This window comes from Amblyomma maculatum, chromosome 1, assembly GCF_055883805.1.
Source record: "Amblyomma maculatum isolate TAMU_Amacu chromosome 1, ASM5588380v1, whole genome shotgun sequence".
Classification (NCBI taxonomy): Eukaryota; Metazoa; Arthropoda; class Arachnida; order Ixodida; family Ixodidae; genus Amblyomma; species Amblyomma maculatum.
In genome coordinates, this window is record NC_139344.1 from 344,918,391 (window position 1) to 344,937,184 (window position 18,794).

Here is an 18,794-nt window from a genome sequence, read left to right on the forward strand (position 1 = left end):
TTATCCTATTGCATTGTGCAGCACCAGCTCTCTATTGCCGCAAAACTTTTTAATGTATACTTATTCGTAATCAAAGCTGCTGGCTTGAGGCTTCATAACTTCGTTTCCGGCGAAATATACTTGTATTTGTTTGCTGTATATTTATAGCCGCAAGAAATTGGTACGTTGTTCGAGATTGTTTTAGACTATTACCCTTACCTTATCTAGAAGGTTCTGCACCAGACTTAAATATAGCGCGCCCGGGAGCTTCAGGAATTCCGTTATTAGACGATCACCGAGCATGTTTCTTGCTAGTGCCACTGCCGAGTTGCTCAGTTCTTTGTGGGTGCAAGTCGGCACAATAAATACTTTGAATTTCGCACCGGTCTGTTTATTCACAGTTTGTGGCGGTGTCGTCACCATGTGGCAATATGATACGTCTCCCTGTTCCAGGATGTCGTATTCGGCATATCACACGCTTACCGGCCCTTTCCCATACCCCATGAATGTTTACAAGCATGAATGACTGAATAGCTGAGTCCAGTGTTTACCGTCCAGTCTGTGGCACCGGAGTAAACCTATCCTGCTCCTAGCAAGAACAGATTATGCAGAGAACGAAACAAAGTAAACGGGCTGGTTTACTTTAGCTAGTTAAAGAAAAAATAAAAATAAAGGAAACTAGAAGTGGCTTTAGGAAGATAATCAAAGCTTGCATCTTTGCAATTTTGAGTCGATTGAGAAGTAATGATCGCCTGCCTTGTCCCTTTTGGCTGTGCAGTAGATTCAGATATCGGCATTGATCGCCATCATCCCGCAAAACATATTCATGCATAACTGTTGTGTTCCGAAAATTCTAAATTAAAGGATGACCATAGAAAACATTAGGCAAGAAAATAGCCAAGGAACAAGTAAAATGCGCCTAAATAGGGCTCCTAATGAATTTTAAACTTCATAGTACGATTGTATTTCTCAGCATCAGAACAGCCCTGGACTCGAGTCCATACATGGGCCACGTTTGAGTAGTAATATTTTAGCGGCAGTAATATCTTACTTATGTTAAAGACAACACCGACATATATATATGGAACTCAAAATGGTATAGGTGTAGCGTTAAGGCATAGCAAGCGTGCAGAGGGAGTCAGAGAAACAACTCGAGTTAACGACATTCTAGTATAGAATTAAGGAGAAAAAATGGGCATAGGTAGGACATATAGTGCGAAGAAAGTATATTCGTTGGTCGAAATAACAAATTGAATAACAAGGGAAGGAAAGCATAGCAGAGGGTTGCAGAAAGTCAGGTGGGTGGATGAGGCTACGAGGTTCGCATGGGTCAAGTGAATGAAGCCAGCCCAGGACCGAGTTAATTGGAGGAATACGAGAGGGGCCTTCGCCATGCGGTGGGCATAATCCGGATAACAATCATGATGATGATGATGTTAGCGGTGCAATTACGAGAGCTCGCCAATTCCAATGACATTCGGAACTTGTGATAGAGCACGTTTTAGAAACAAAAGCTTCTTCAATCGCATAAAATCAGGTAAGTGTTCAGATAAACTACAAATAAAGTTTGGTATAAGTAGAAATGTAGTTTGAAACAAATGTTTTAAACGTCAGTAAACGGTAATGGAGTTCATGTCACCCACTTCAACCAGCAGCATGCTTGATGAGAAAGATCATCACAAATTTTAAGGTGAAAACAACGCGCATCAGGGGAACGACAGAGTGTTGGAGAATTTTTTTGCTATACATACGATTGCAACATTTTTTTTTATCTTGCTTCTTGCAAAAAAAGTTGGTATTTCTGGAAGCGTCAGAGGCCACGAGCGAAATTTCCCCGGTAATATTTCTTGTTTTACTTACAGAGATGATAGAGCATATTCGAGATGTCGGTTCATTCAGCCGTTTATATAAAGCTAGAGTGATCACTAATTGCCTCTGACTTCGCAATTAGTCAATGGCAGTGAGAAAAAATACCCTTAGCTACACAAGTACCATACGTGGCCCCTCGCCCTTTCGGACATGACATTTTTATTTTAAACTTTGAACTCACAGGCGTGAACAAAATGAGGATCGTGGCATGGACACATCTGCGTCTTGACTCGAAGCATTTGCTTGCTGTCTATACAGGCGCATTTACCGGTGGAACAGTCGGAACTTATGGAACCCAGTGGCGTAGAAACTGAAAAAGGCATTAGATGAAAAGTTGTGCGTTAAGAAAAAAAAAAGAAACCCTATAGTTCAGAAGAGCCAAAAATATAGCGCTGAAATGAAAATGCAGCAAGCATAAAGGGAAAATTGATTCAATATTCCGCGCTTGGGACAAAGCCAAGACAATCCATCATTCGAGCGATCGGCCAAGGATCGCGATACCGCGATACCGGGAGAAGTGAAGAGCACCGAGAGTGAAGGATAGAGAGAGGGAGAGAGAACGAAAGAAGAAAAGCCGGCAGGGAAACAAACTCACAGGGGAGTCTTCGGAAAGGAGGAGACTAAAGAAGCAAAGAGCGGCGACGCAGATGAGACAGGCGGCAACGAGAAATAAAGAAGGCAGAAAAGAAAAGCAGCGAACAGAAACATCGTTTCGCCGCGAATGAACACAAAGAAATGAAAGGGAAGCTATACAAAATGAAGACATAAAGAGAATCGCATGGAGCCCATAACGCGCGCGACGCGAACGTAGGGTGCAAGCCGGCTGGGCATAGAACGAAGGAAATATATAAATGAAAAGGGAAATGTAGGGGAATAAATAAAAGGAAATAGAGTGAGGAGTAGAGACGATGCAGTGGAAGAGAGTGGCACATTGAGGAGGTGAGGGTAGAGAGGAACGGTTGGAAACGCTCGTAGAGCGGCTGGCGCCGCCTTCGACGCGGTCTCACGACGTCACCATTGGTGATTTCCGGCGCGCGTAGCGCGAGCCCCGATTGGACCGCGCCCTGGAAACCGGAAATGGGAGGAGCCTGTGCGTCGTCGCTGTCGACGACCGGGACGCAGTGCTTTGCTTATTCTTTTTTTTTTTTCCAGAACAAATACATTTTTCTTATTGCCCTTCACTTTCATATTGCCTTTTTTATGAAAGAACGAGAGCAGGTGGAAAGGGAGGAGGCGAGGTTGAAAGGCTGATGCTGTGACGTACGTTACCGTTCTATACTTTTCTCGCCGAGCTGCTCGGCGCCTTCAGAGGGTCCCACGCTCACGATCCCGCGTTGGAGATGGCGCGCGTTGAGCGTTAGACCTTTGGTTCCGCACCACAGTCTATTTTCTGGGTACGCTTTTAGCGCTTAATTTCTTCTTTCCTTGCGTGCAAGCTGAAAACCAGACCTTTGCCGTTCGAAACTGATAACGCTTGAGTGAGGTCGTGACTTTTTTTGTCCTTGTCTCTATGCGCAGTCGCACTAACGGAATAGCAGTTGCAGTTAGGCGCATACTTTATGACGTTTGCTGGCGCATGGGAATGTATCCCTGGACGGCATTGCTGGGGTTCTAACTTGTATCGATACCTAGAGTTAGAAAATAGAGGTGTGGTAAATGAATGTTCCAGCTTGTAAAGTGCGAGCTTTTTTTTACCATAATTATCTTCCCCAAAAATCTTGAAATTTATGACAGCGCACATACCTTCACAAGAAAAGAAAACTCAACAGAAACTCAACAGATTTCAAATGAAAATTCTACTTCGTGTTTTTAAGTACAATAGATATCTTTTATTTACCTCTCGGCTCCACGTGCTGTACACAGACTCTTCAAAACTGGCGTTAATCACTCCATGCAAATATATCAGTAAAACGAAAAAAAAAAAATACGTCATTTTATTGATGGGAATTCCCAGTTTCCAGTGCCACAAGAACGCGACAAGCACAGAACAGCATTTCAGAAAACCTGTTGTCCTTGAAGCAAGAACATTCAATTCTCAAAACGCATTAAGCACAGGGACATACTCCGCCTCATACGGTACTGTTGACTGAAGTAAAAGATAAAGTTGCTTGTTAACTTTTGGGCACAACTGTGTTTAGATTGATGTAGACTCATTCCATGGTCGCGCATCAACATGTATACAGCAGCACCTGCCTTCCAAATAACTCGGCTTCGAAAAATGGCTGAACAAAATGAAGATGACATGCATTTCAGTCGTATATATAGCACGCCCACCACACCGCAAATTACTCGTCGGAACGAGGCGTATGTCTTTTCTTCTGTGTACTTCTGCACAGCAGCACGTTATCAACTCCTTGAAATTTCTCTTCTTCTAGTTGTTCATGTCAACAGTAATGGCTGCACTATTGTGTATTTCTACTACGCCAAAACATTTTCTTAAGCGCTTTCAGATTTGTCCATCTACACCGGCTAGCCATTGTGATATGTTCCTCGTCTGCCATGTCTCCTGCATGCAGTTCCCTAAACAAATATATTGTGTCCTCTGGATTCAAAAAGCTGATTTGCGTCCAAGGTACGCTCAAAGTGTTTCCCCATCAAAGCGGACTTCAGTTTTGAGTTTCAGTGCGGATGGCTACAATTATCTATCACGTGCAAGAAAAAGTTAAGTTTGGTTCGGCTTATGGGGTTTAACGTCCCAAAGTGGCTCAGGCTGTGAGAGACGCCATAGCGCAGGGCTCAGGAAATTTCGACCACCTGCGGTTCTTTAACTTGCACTGACACCCCACAGAGCCCACATGCGCCTTGCTTTTCGCAAGAAAAGGAAAATGGGACATGTGCATATCTACAGGAGCTGAACAAAAACAATCTCACTTTAAACCATCAATTGCGGTAAACAAAAGCAGATTATCCTCACAGCTGGCCGTGTATCACAATGTCTCTAACACTTTTCTACAGGCTGCAACCTCGGCCTGAGCATTTGCGAAATAAAACAAAGATAACAAAAAGAAAACTACTTCTACAAAACGGAAAGAAATCAATCAGCTCTCTCAGGCGTAAACGTAGGATCAAGGCCATCAAGAGCTTTGTGCCTCGGCCTTAAAGCAGCGCGCTCAGCCCGCGTGCTGCTAAACATCGCGAAATTATGCACATACGAAATGAGCAGCAAAAGGCCCAACGAGAGCGATAATGGCCAACAGTCCGTGGTGCTCTTTTCGTTTTATGGCGCGGACCACACAGCGCCTATTACCTCGGTACAGCGCCATTTTGCGGCCGGTGTATAACGCGTTGAAATGGAAATGAACGAGGCTAAAGAGTTCTGAACGGCCTGTGCGATTGCTGCTACATATCCGACGTGTAATATCTGTCCGTCATGGAGTCGACGCACTGTATAGCAGGGAAATAACGTTGCGTCCTCTTTTATTAAACCGCCGGTATTACGGTTTCATTTAGGCGCCGTTCCGTTTTTCATTTGGGCAGTTAGGGACATTCACATTTAAAACATACGCTCGCGACTCGATTAAGAGGTGTGTCAGCGCCGTGCAAGCGATCTGCAGTAGCGCTAGAGAAAACAAAAGAAACAATTTTTTGTACTTCGTTTGCAGGTTGACCAGGCTGCCTGGAAATGTGTGGGAGAGGCCTTTGTTCTAGATAGGGTGTAATAATGCTGCTGCTGCTGATGATGATGATTACGATGATGATGAATATTTCAATTTATATCGATCGCGGTAATTTATGCATATCTTTTCTTCCAACGTGTGCGTGTGTGCCTGCGTGTGTGATGTGCGTGCGTTGGCTGAGCGGCAATGCCTCAGGGCACAAAAGTGAATGATCTGATGAATGGAAACAGATTTGCAGTTGTAATGCATAACAGCCCAGCCTGTGGAGAGAGACCTCGAGAGACAATTTCTTGTCGATTTCATCTGTGAGCAGACAGCGGGTAGCGAATGTCGTGATTTTCGTTTAAATACTACACGAAGTATGTTGTTTCCTTCCTTCTCATTTTTTATAATAGCGAGGTGGAAAGGCGTTTTGTTTTCTTTTTTTTTAAAGCATATCGCAGAAAGGAAAAAAATAACATTAGGATTTAGTTGAAGTTACCTGCATGAATGTTGGTATTCCTAGCTAACAGGTTTAAATTAATATATAAGGCTGCGCATTCAAAACATGTGCAACCTTAGTCAACATTTAGGATACCATTTGCTGTTCCCAAACCAAACAGCGGCTTTGTTGCTTCCACGTAACTCCTGATGTTTGTAGGAGGGAGGAGGACCATTTCTCTCTCCCTGTCATTCAAGAAATTTAAACAGCAATCGGCTCCAAGCGGGCCGCGCAACCAAATTTTGAAACAAATCTGGTGTTCTGCGCGCTTCTGATAGAGTGGATGTACCTGAACGAAACACGTTGGGTCCTGCGCTTTTGTCGCGTGTACTTAAATTTAGTTCAATTTATTTCAATTTATGCTATTGAAATCACTTCCGAATCGTTTGTGTAGCTGTCCGTTTTTTTTCTTTTGCTTTTTATTCAGCTCTTCTTACCGTCTCTTTTTGATTAATTCTTAATTATATTTCCTTTAAGGGCTATCAAAATATGTGCAAGACAGTTCGTCGTACGTACTCAGTTGCAAGCAGTTTCCTTGAAAGTTCCTTTCGTAATGTGGTGATGAAGGCAACAAAAGCTCGTTTAGAAATCACAAGAAAGCCCTAATCTGAATAAAATCCCAGTCGAAAAAAACAAAAACAAAAAAAAACTACAGAGAAGTGTCAAAAATACGAAACAATATTCTGTAGTTCTGTCGCAAACGTCAGATTTTTCTGTACTTCTGTAGTGCCTTTCTGTAGTTCTGTAGTAGCTTTCTGTTGCCTGTAGTTCTGTAGTACTTTTCTGTTGTAACCACAGAAAATTCTGATGCTACTGCAGGAAGTTGTGTTGTCACAACAGGTTTTCTGTCAGAAACTGCACAGAAATTCTATTGTAACAACAAAAAATTCTCTGCCTTTTTTTTCCGACTGGGATGTATAAGTAATAAGGCGTATCTAACGTCCTAGAGCCACGTATTCTCCTCCGAGGCGTTTTAAGCGGGTTTTCAACCAGGCTTGCAAAATGATAAAATAAAATAAATTACAGGTTTACGACAAAGAGTTTGTAGGCATTAAAGAGGAGACCTAAGAAATAGGAAAAGTAGCTTTTAAGTTTAGACCTTTTAAGAGTCTATTACTCCAAAGCACTGAAATTTTAATTCTTGCTGAATCTGTGCTAGCTTTAAACGCTGCATAAAATCGCAGAACTGTGGGAAATTAATACATGCAGGCATTGGACCTCACGCGAGTATTCGCTTCCGGTCAATTTTAAAGCGCAATATTTAGAAAATTATACTTCAAACGCATGACTGACGCGGAGCGAATGACCCGTTGTTTATTAATGCAAAGGAGATCCAGCCGTTACGTCTAGGCTAAAGTTTATTCGCCCCCCCCCCCCCCCTCCTCTAATTTTTTGGGCATGAAGTGAGGCAGGGGTGAAATAATAAAAACACACGTAGCGATAGGACAACGCCATTTGAGGAACCGGTAATTAAAAACCTGCAGGTAACCATTAACGAGATCCCTAAGCTCCAACGATATTGGATCTTCATTAGACCTAGACCCATGATTACGAAAGGCACCCTGCACTCTTCGGGGTGTCACCTTTTTCCATTGCTTTGTTATTTAGGCAACGCCCGAGACCTCGCGCGTGTGTACACACGGGAAAGCATACCTGTCCATTCGACATATAGGGGATCACTTCCGACGCTGGAATGCAAACGAATATTACAGAGATTACTCATCATATTTCTGTGCTATTTCTATAGATTAAAAAAAAAAAAGAAGAAAAAGAAAGCTGTGTCTCCATATTGGAACCAGCGTTAGTAGTCAGTAGCTGTCTTTAGTGTTGAGCTGCCAACATTAACGCAAATATTTCCGTACTACGCAGCGAACCGAGCTCGTGCTACATATTACAGACAAGCCTGACGCCCCTAGCTCATTTGATCCCGCCTGTATACAAAGAGCACTGTCACGCCCCGGATTGGTTTTTGCTTTTTCATCACCAAGCGGACGATGTCTGAGTGCACTTTATCTTTAAACCCTGACATTTCTTTTAAAATCTCTCTCGCATTAACACTCGGATACGTTTCCTGCAAAGCGGAAATGACGCTTGAACCGGAAGTAGGCGCACGTAGCGCGCGCACACACAGGGACCGCTCCAACCCAAAGTTTTTAAAGAACGCTCCTCCATACCGCTAGAAAGCGCCACATTGCAGAAGCGTGCGTACTTTGTCTCTACGGGGTTACGGAGAGAGAGAGAGAGAGAGAGAGAGAGAGCGCGCAGCCCTCGCCTCCTTTCTCCTTCCGCTCACGGGATCCAGGGTTCATCTACAAACTTCCGAAAGCAGCGCGTGTGTGCCGCACTCCTGTTCCCCTTCTGGCGCGCCCAGAATTTCGAGTTTCAGTGTTTGACTTTTGATGAAGTTCGGTGAATTTGAAGGCAAATACGAGAGTGCATTTTAAAGAGGCCGAGGAAACGGCGCAACCGTTCCACACACCGGCAGGGCCGAGTAACGTCTGTTTGCAGGACCGAGCGACGAGGACGTCGTGTTTGTACGCGATTTTACGGTACACAAGACACTGCTGGAGCCGCGTGTGAAGTGTGCGCTGCGATGTTGAGCTTATCTTATTTTCTTGAAGCTTGGACCAGAAATGAAGCAGGCTTGTGCCTGCGCGGCTCGCCCATTCGTGTATGTACGGAAAGCGAGTTGCTCGGCCCATCGCGAGGTGGCGCTGAGAGACTCCCTCTTCTAGAGTGCCCCGATACCCTTGCAGCGCAGACCATCTAGGCACCTTACACATTCTGCGATACACCTCCGATGCGGCTTGGCAGGCCCTAGAAGAACCGCGCCGGTAAGAACAAACAAAGATTCGATGGAAACGTGGCTTGTGTCAATAAATGTATAGCTTCAATTGCACTTCGGCAATACTGCAGCTGACGAAGCCTTAGTCTGCTTGAAGCTGACTGCGTTTGTATGCGTCTGTTGTTCTGGACAACAAGGAAAGACAATGTTGACAGAACTAGGAAGTGACACAGACAACAGCGGGATATAAGTACACTCTTGGTTCCACATACGTTCCGCTTATAAGTGGAACTTTTAGTTACACTTATAACTGGAATCTATGTGGAACGAGATTAAGAGTGTAGAGAACATGAAACTCGCTGCCATTCAAAATTACGATCACGTAATTACCAGTAATTCCTTCTCTTCTCTGTTCCCTCCCCTCTCTCACAATTAGCAGTCGTTTTGAAAGCACGCGCCCAAAATTAATGCAGCGGTAACAAGGGCAGGAAAAAAAGGAGGTGAGAAAACGTAAGTTGTTTGCACAATTACAGATGTCATCGCGCGTTTTAACACACACGCACAAAAAAAAAAATATACCCCTAGTCGTGACCTTATTGTTCTTTTTCGCTCTCCCTTCAAACTGAGCCGGTTAAATAGCACGAGGCTCAGCGGTCGCGGCTGGCTGATTGCAGGTGGTGTCTGGCAGTAAATGACAACTCAGTCACACGAACGAGGTCGGCAGATGCGTACGTATGTTTTGTGGACGTCGAGAGTCAATTACGAAGGGCCTTTAGTCTGAATTAGCCCAGTAAGAAAGAAATAAACAAAATCAGATGTTACATAATCCCAGTGCAACGAGAAAGTGGACCCTTCTAACAGTGTCCATGCACCCCCCCCCCCCCCCTCCCCCCAACCCTACCCCTGCCTTCCATTTTTTTTTTTAAAATCGCGAATCTGCCACTGCGAGCAGCTGCAAATCCAGAAGTGTGATTCACGCAAGTATGCACGCGTCTGCGCAAGCTGCCCTAATACAAAGCGTGAGCTCATAGAAACACAACCGTCTCACGTATCCTTGCATGGAAATTATTAATCTTCTGTACTCTTATCACGTATACGAGCGAACTAGTTTTTGCTTCAGCGACGTCTTAATTGCGTAAATGATGGAAGGAAATAAGTATGAATGAGCTCTGAATACTAATTATAACTGCAACCCTAGCTATTTTCTTTTCGTTCATTACGAACCGCATACGTCAGGTAGTCCAAAATTTGACTTGTTCAACTCTTCAGATAAAGTACTCGCTTTCAAAGGTCTGGTTTCATCAGTCCACTGACCGCAGAACATCGATTACTGAAAACGTTCGAGCAGGTGAGCAGGAAACACGAAGACTTGTCCTTAAAAAAATAGTAATAATACATAGATCAATATACCCAGTCGCAAAATCAACAGAACCGTGTCAAAAATGCAACAAAATATTCTGCAGCTCTGTAGTAAATGTCAGATTTTGCTCTAGTTCGGTTGATTTTTCTATAATAGTTTGCTGTTGTCTGTAGTTATGTGGTACTTTTGTGTCGTAACTACAGAAAATTCTGATGTGACTACAGTAAGTTGTGTTGTCACAACAGGTTTCCTGTCTAAAACTGCACAGAAATTCTGTCGTGACAACAAAAAATTTTCTGTAGTGTTTTCCGACCGGGTAAAAAAAGAAAAGTATACAAACAGCCAAAACAGTTTACGCGACAAGCTAACAACGACCACCGTGGGCCACGGAGTAAAAAGCAATAATAAATAGGCCTGCAAATTGTTAAACCGCTGCATGCCATCTCTTGCTCCGCAGCTGCTTTTTTTTTGTTTTGTTTTTGGACATCGGCCGCGGGTTACGCACATCAAGGGATCGAGCGTCGGCTACAATCCCAACCGCTTCGTTCACAAGCCATACCCATAAAAATCCGGGGGAATAAGCCATTCGTCCGAACTGACTCCACGTCGCGAGCGGAAGCTTGTTTTTGGTTTCATTTTTTACATTTATTTTCTTCCCGTAATCCCCGACGCGTTCCTCTTTGTGCACGCAGCCTCTTAATCCCGCGAACAATGGCCTCGGGGGTGCGCAGATTAGCAGCTAATCGGGGTGGCCTTCCCTACGCCCCTTGGCCTTGTTACTCTCCTGTCTTTGTTTGCGTTGGCGCTTCCTCTTTCAGTAATGTCGCCCCAACTATCCCAGTAAAAAGTTCTAGTTGAATTCCTGAAACGGCAATGTCCAATGCCTCCCCCTCGTCGTGGTGAACGGGTGCTTTTCTTGTCCGGTCCCCTCCTTTTTTTGCGAATGTAAAGACTATCATATATAACCTCTCGCTGCACCCCAGCTCATAAACCCACAACCGGAACATGATCGAAGCTGCACATAATACGGCTTTCTCACTCATGCACTATACCAGCACACGCATACAAATCTCTTGCTATATGTACTGGGTCCGCTTGGTTTCGGGAGTTGAACTTTTCCCTTCCCATTTGCATACCGGTCACGTGCCAACACCGCCTTTGAAGCTGAGTTGCTTCTCTGTTCAGCAATGCACGATTCATAACTTTTAAGCAGCTGCATTTATCTTTGCATTATATTAGTCAAGCGTTGAGGCCCTCACTTCCAAGCAATGCTGCTTAATTCAATCTCCCTGCGGTGGGTTCAACAGCACCTTTCCGACCACATGCATGTGTGTGAATTGATTAGTTTTACATGGACGTCGGGTTAGTCGCTTCGCGTCTACAGTTCAGCAGATTGGTGCGTTACAAAAGCTATAGAAAACGAAGCCAAAATCCAAACTCACAGGAATAAATTCGAACCAGTATGGCTTGGAAATGATCGCCAGAAAAACATCAACAATGCACGTAGGGCCAAGCAACAGCACAAGTAAGAAAGAAACAATGCGATAACTCAGCTCAAAGTGATCCACATTTATACAAAAAGGCATCGTTAACTGTCGTGGTCATTAACATGGCAGACTTTCCGAACCGCTATTGCGTTCGATGTCAGCTTGTTAGTATTTTCCCTTTCTAAAACCTACTCTTGTTTTATCACTTACCAAACTCCTTCACTGGTAGAAATATTTATTAGAGTGAGAAGCTGCCGCTGCCCATTTTCTCCTTGTGCAGAGGATGTTGCCTATACATGACTGGTTGTACGTGCATGTAGGGTACACACCATAGCTCGCCAAAGCGCATCGAGCCAAACTCGAGCCGATAAAGCAGCCAGGACAAGACGCCTCTCACTCATCAGGCCCCCTTGTGGGTGCCTGGTTTTGACAAGCGTGTAAACGGTACAAAGCTCGCGTTGCGGCGAAGCCCACGTCGCTTCTTTGCGCCCCGGTCACGGCTCGAGGGTTCAGCGGGCGAAAGAGTGCTGGCGCAGACGCGAGGGGTCTGCCTCGTTCCGTGTTTTTAACCCCCCACTCTCCTGCAGTGTGCCGCCTTAATCCGCGGCTTCGACACAAAGCCGCTCTAAACGCTTAACAAAAGCATGCGCACGCACTCACGCGCATGCGTACAACGTGAGTACAACGTGTGCATGCGTGTACGTCGTGTATAACACCGGTCCCCAGCTCCGGTCAGCTGCTTCCGATAAGCGGAACATATCACCGCCAGAGAATGGCGGGTTTGCGCTGAACAATGCGAGTGTGTGGAAGACGTGTTAAAGCGATTACTACATTGTATGTGCACAGTAGTGAGGAACATAATTGTTATGGGGTTGTTAGGGGCCGAGCCCGAAGACGTCTATTCCCGGGTCACCAACGTGCCCTGAGAAGGGCGCGGGATGAGGCGCCCAGAAAGGAAACTGTACACATTGCTAGCGGGAGACAAACTGGCCCTCCTCGCTGTACGCGGGGAGAGCGTTTATTCACTCTTTCCCTTCCCGCTTCTTCCCCCACGCAGACCGGTTCGGCTGCCGTAGAGGAGACGCTCTGGCGGGGACACATGGGAGGGATCGTCACACTCCTCCCTCTCTTATGAAGCCTGCAGCTCAGCACAAGCGCACAACAATGTCTTGTTTGTCTTCTAAAGTCCGTAGTAATCCACAGGCTTCCGAACCCGCGAAGACCGTCGAAGCTGGCGTTCCGAGGGGATGCCGCTTGACCGTTGAAAGCGCGCCGATGCTTTTGTCGGCGGCTCGGTACTCGAGCAGGGATACGGGGAAGACGGGGGCGGCGGATCGTTGACCGCTGTCGCGGCTGATGCCGGAAAATAATCCTCGTCGTCGTAGGTAATGGCAGGCGTCGTTTGCGGTCGCACATGGTCCGCGTGTCTATTCCACAGCGTTCCGTCTTCAAGCTCTACCTGAATAGACGAAGAACTTGTGGGACAATTGACGGTACCGGAAAACCTAGATGGGCCTGGTCGGAAGTTCCGAACAAAGACGCGCTCTCCTGCTGGAGGCAAAGTGCTTCTCCGTGCGTTTCTGTCGGAGCGCACCTTTTGCCCTAACTGCTTGAATTCCATGCGTGCTCTCATGTCGGGATGCACTCGTTGAATGGGAGTTTGCAGCTGCCTGCCCATAAGAAGCTCTGCAGGAGGGGATCCTGTAAACGCGTGTGGCGTGGTTCTGTATGAAAGTAGGATCCTGTCAATGTTTGTCTGGAAGTCTCCAGGAGCCGCTTTTTTCAATTTCCCCTTAATTGTTTGTACAACACGTTCCGCTGCACCGTTGGACGCTGGATGGTATGGTGGGATCAGGATACGTCGAATGCCGTTCTTGCTTAAGAAGTCAGCGTATTTCTCGCTGGTGAATGCGGTGCCGTTGTCAGAGACAATGATGTCTGGAAGTCCATGAGTTGCAAATATGTTTCTCAGGCATCGGATCGTGGCGTCCGCTGAAGGCGTACGAACAGGAACCACCTCTACCCATTTAGAGTAGGCGTCGACTAAGACGAAGAAGTAGTGGCCTTGAAATGGACCACCGAAGTCCACATGCAGTCTCGACCATGGTTTCTTCGGAAATGGCCAAGGATTCGACTGTGCTTTCCGTCCCATTCTCTGATGTTCTTGACAGGTTTTGCAGAGTTGCACCTTCTTTGTGATGCTGCTGTCGAGTCCATCCCACCAGACATGGCTTCTTGCAACTGCTTTCATTTTCTCCACGCCTGGGTGGGTTTCATGAAGTAGGTCGAGAACTTCTGCTTGTAGTTGCTTGGGAACGACGACGCGTGTTCCTCGTAGAATGCAGTTTTCGTGCACGCTAAACTCTGTGCGGTTCTTCTGAAATATCGCCCACTCACTTCCTTTTGGCAGCTCATCCCCAGTAAGTAGCGCACGACGTAAATTTGATAACACAGGATCACGATCTGTGGCTTTGGCAATGGCGGATGGCGAAAGAAGTCGTGGATACGCATTTTCAAGCATGAAAATCTCAGCAGGCTTGGGCACTGCGCCGGGCTCCGTAGGAAGCGGTAAACGGCTCAGCGCGTCGGCGTTGCTGATGCAGGTGCCAGGGCGGTACACAAGCTTGTACTTGTACGCTGACAGAGTAATTGCCCAGCGTATCATTCTGGGTGATGATCTATCAGGAATAGGCTTGTCTTGCCCAAGGAGTCCCAGAAGAGGTTTGTGATCAGTTATCACTTCGAAATCTTGACCCCATAGGTACTGATGGAATTTTGTGACACCGAAAATCATGGCAAGGGCTTCTTTGTCCAGTTGACTATAATTCTTCTCTGCTGGAAGAAGGCTTCTCGATGCAAATGCAATGGGATGTTCCCCAGTTTCATCTCGATGTGCGAGGACTGCTCCAATTCCGTACGGTGAGGCGTCGCAACTGAGAACAATTTGTCTTGAGGAATCAAAGTGTTGTAGTACCTGCGCAGAGGTCAGTAGTTCTTTACTTTTTCTGAATGCTTGTTCCTCTACGCTTGTCCACTTCCATGCAGTTTCTTTTTTAAGCAGGAGGTTCAAAGGGTGAAGCACTGTCGAGAGGTTAGGCAGAAAACGCCTGTAAAAATTAATTAGTCCGAGGTAGCTTTGAAGTTGCTTGATGTCCTTCGGACTCGGAGCATTAACGACAGCTTCTACTTTCTTTGGTGTCGGCCTTAGACCATTTGCATTTATGACATGGCCAAGATACTCAACTTCTTGAGCTAAGAATGAACACTTTGCAAGCTTGAGTTTGAGACCTGCTTCTTGTAGGCGCTGTAGCACACTGGCAACGTTCTTTAAGTGATCTGCCTTGTCTAGACCCGTTACTAAGATATCGTCAAAGTACACAGTGACGTGCCGCATGCCCTGTAACAAATTTTCCATTTCTCTCTGGAAAATGGCTGGCGCTGAAGCTACTCCGAAAGGCAGTCTAGTGTATTGAAAAAGGCCTTGAGGTGTGTTGATTGTCACAAGCCTCTGTGAGTCGATATCAAGCTCTACCTGCTGGTAAGCATCTTTCAAATCTAGCCTTGTGAACTGTTGGCCTCCTGAAAGCTTCGCCCACAGGTCCTCGACTCTCGGCACAGGGTACTTTTCCAGCACTGTTGCAGAATTGATTGTTACTTTGAAATCGCCACATATGCGCACGCGGCCGTCTTGCTTGAGCACAGGAACAATAGGGGCTGCCCAATCTGACGTCCTGACGGGAGTAATGACTCCCTCTCGTTGCATTCTTTGCAACTCTTCTGCGACTTTATCTTGAAGCGCGAAAGGAATTGTTCGCGGCTTGAAAAACTTGGGGACTGCATCTGCCTTGACAACAATTTTCGCTTTCACGCCTTTCATTGTTCCAAGTCCCTCTGAAAATACCTCTTTGTATCCAGCGAGGAGCTTATCAATATTTGTAAGGGATTCCACAGCTCTGACGTCATTTAAGTCAAGTTGTAGCGCGCTGATCCAGTTTCTCCCGAGAAGAGTCGGACAGTGATCAGGAGCTATAAACAATGGCAATGTAGCCTCTCTCCGTCCGAATTGGACTGGCACGATGACCTTGCCCCTAACGGGTGTAAGTCTTCCGCAGTAACTTTTCAGTATCACGTCTGAAGGCTCTACTGGGAGATCGGGAAATCGCTCTTGAAATGCAGTTTCACCCATTACGGAAACGCTGGCCCCCGTGTCCAGCTCCATTCGGAGAGACCTGCTTGCAACTTGCAAAACTGCAATGAAGGGTGGAATTGTTTGCTCGCCGTTCATTTGCCACGTCTCGTAGACCTGCGGCTTGGGAGCAGAAACATTCTCACTGCTTCCAAGGCTATGCACGGGCTGCTTTTGTTGCCTTTGTTTGCCGTACTTATTCGACACGTTCTTCGGCGTCGTGTCTTTAGTTTTCGCAGAGCGGCATACTCTTGCTAAATGCCCTATCTTGCTGCAAGCGTTGCACCTGGATTTGGCATGCTGGCATGCTGTCGCGTAGTGTGGCTCTCCACAGCGATAGCAGCTTACAGTCTGTTTCATCGCTCGCATTGCAGTGTGAACTGATTGAGCTTCGGCCCTCTCCTGCGCTTGCATCAGCATGCTTGAGTCAGTTTTGGCAGTCTCCATTGCAACAAGGATTTGTACTGCTGACTCGAACGTCAGGTTTGGCTCTTCAAGCAGGCGCCGCTGCATTGGCGCATCGTTAATGCCGCAAACGAGTTTGTCCCGCAGCATGTCGGAAAGGAAGGTGCCGTACTCACAGTTCGCCGACAGCTTTTTTAGTGATGCCGTGTAGTCGTTGACGGACTCATCTGGCTGGCGTTGGCGACTGTTGAACTTGAAGCGGCACACCACCACTGAAGGCTTTGGAATGAAGTGGCTGGTGAGTACGCTGAATATCTCGTCGATGGAGACTTGGTCGGGCGTCTTGGGCGTCACTAGGCTCCGCAGCAAGGAGTATGTGTTGGGTCCGCAGCACGTCAGGAACACAGACCTTTGCTTTTCCCCGGGAACGCTGTTGGCGTCGAAAAACAGCTTCACACGCTCCAGGTACTCGGTCCAGGCTGCTCCTTCCCCATGAAACGGCTCCAAAACTCCGTAGGTAGGCATGGTTGCAGAAATTGTAATGCAATGCCTTAAGAACTTTTACCTCGTCGCCAGAATTGTTATGGGGTTGTTAGGGGCCGAGCCCGAAGACGTCTATTCCCGGGTCACCAACGTGCCCTGAGAAGGGCGCGGGATGAGGCGCCCAGAAAGGAAACTGTACACATTGCTAGCGGGAGACAAACTGGCCCTCCTCGCTGTACGCGGGGAGAGCGTTTATTCACTCTTTCCCTTCCCGCTTCTTCCCCCACGCAGACCGGTTCGGCTGCCGTAGAGGAGACGCTCTGGCGGGGACACATGGGAGGGATCGTCACAATAATTCTGGATCGTGCCGCGTGCTGAGTGATCGATATCGCGTGCTATATGCGTCAAACGAACGATGCTCAGGATTTAAATATGGCATATATGATCGGCGGGTATGTTAGGTCTCGCTGCTCACAGATAAAGTTTTTATTATTTTAGTGCGAAAGCACCTATTCGGATGTTCAGAGAAGCCGCCTAAAGTTTTAATGTCCGATTCGTGTAGATGTCCACCAAGCAGTGAGACAGATAATGTGCTTCTCTAGCTTCTGTATGCTTGCAAAAGTTTCCGCAAGAGAAGTTGTCTTGACGAAGACAAATCCTCTTGTCGAAATTTCGGCTAACCCATGCTGGCTCCTCCAAAGTCCACAACCCTTGTTCCTTTTGCTTTGTGTTCATCTTAAGTGTGCAAGCTGTGGCAACCCCGTCAACACGAAGTCTAAGTGGTGTTGACTGTGACAAGCGCAATAATGACACCTCTAATTGGTGTTGGACACTAATCACATGAAACATGTACCTTAATATTTTTTTTTATATATATATATAATACTGCATACCGTACCGCATGACGCGTGCACACATCATACTCTCTGCACCTAGGAAGGTACTGTCAACCAGTTAGTATAATTTTGTTATTGCGTACAATGACATTTAGTTAAAAGAGAATGGTTGTTCTGGCAACTTCACCAAAAAATTATGCTCGGTTTCATATATCGAAAGATAGTGGCCAGGCTTTGTTGACGAGTTTAGTTAAGAGGTACTAGCTTCCTAACCTACCTTGCCATTTACTACTTAGAGTTACTAAGAACCTGGCAATATATAGGACGAGGTGCTTGTGGCAGACAACCTTAATCAGCGAGTGACAGAGACGGTTGATATAAAAGGGGGGGGGGGGGGGGAGAAAAGATGGGATATGATGTTTAGTTTTTCAATTGTGTGAGGGGAACTTCACCGCACCCAATCACATCTAACCAGCTTGTTCTTCGTGGAGTGAGACCTCCATTTTCCAAGCATTCCAACCCGCGGAAGCCAAGCACGATACAGGTGATGGGAAAGCTAATGGTCATTGAAAACCTATAGGCATACCCAATGGCACTGCCATTATTTCCGCTGAGTACGAGGAGTAACTAATTGCGCAGGAAACGCGGACGTTAGATAAGGTCGAACATGCTGAAAAGCCACAATCTGTCTCGGAAGCGTGACGCCACCACGCAGAAATCGTCAAGCTTGGCCCCTTCTCTGCGTGCATCGGACAGCTCCAACCGGAAACCCTGCAAAACCTGCGCGGGATCAACGCCTGCGCCTCAGAGGACTCTGAACAGGGCGACAGCAGCCGCCAGCTGCTACGCGGCCTTGCGGGATGAGACAGCGGGGAGCTATCGTCAGCCTCTGCAGGGGGTGGACGAAACCGAACACGACAGCCATTCAGCGAAACCACCCCCGCATGCTGAAGCCGCCGCTGCGGGGCGGGAGCATCGGGTGACACCTCCGACCACGCTGCGCACTTTGTCACCGCACCTCCTGTGAGAGCAATGCCGGCAGTCTTCGCTGACTTGTCCCCGGCGCTGTCTACCGCAATTTAGCTCATCTAGCGGCTGAAGTGGTTTCAGGATGTCGTGATACGGTTGCTGTTTTATAGTGCAACGATGGTGCTATGATCCAGTTAAAGCTAACGTTTGTTTGAGCGAAATGCGAAACGCCTCAATTTTCCACTGTTGTCATGAGGCTTCACGTTCTGAGAACGCGAGAAGGCACAACTTCTACACTTCCACTTTTGAAAATTTTGCTACACTTTTTTTATACTTA

The 18,794-nt window shown here is 46.6% G+C and overlaps 1 long non-coding RNA gene across 9 annotated transcripts in view; it reads right to left on the minus strand.

The window, feature by feature from the left end:
• Window positions 1-18,794, minus strand: part of LOC146207653 (uncharacterized) — a 194,386-nt gene that overhangs the window by 106,120 nt on the left and 69,472 nt on the right. The window lies entirely within an intron of this gene.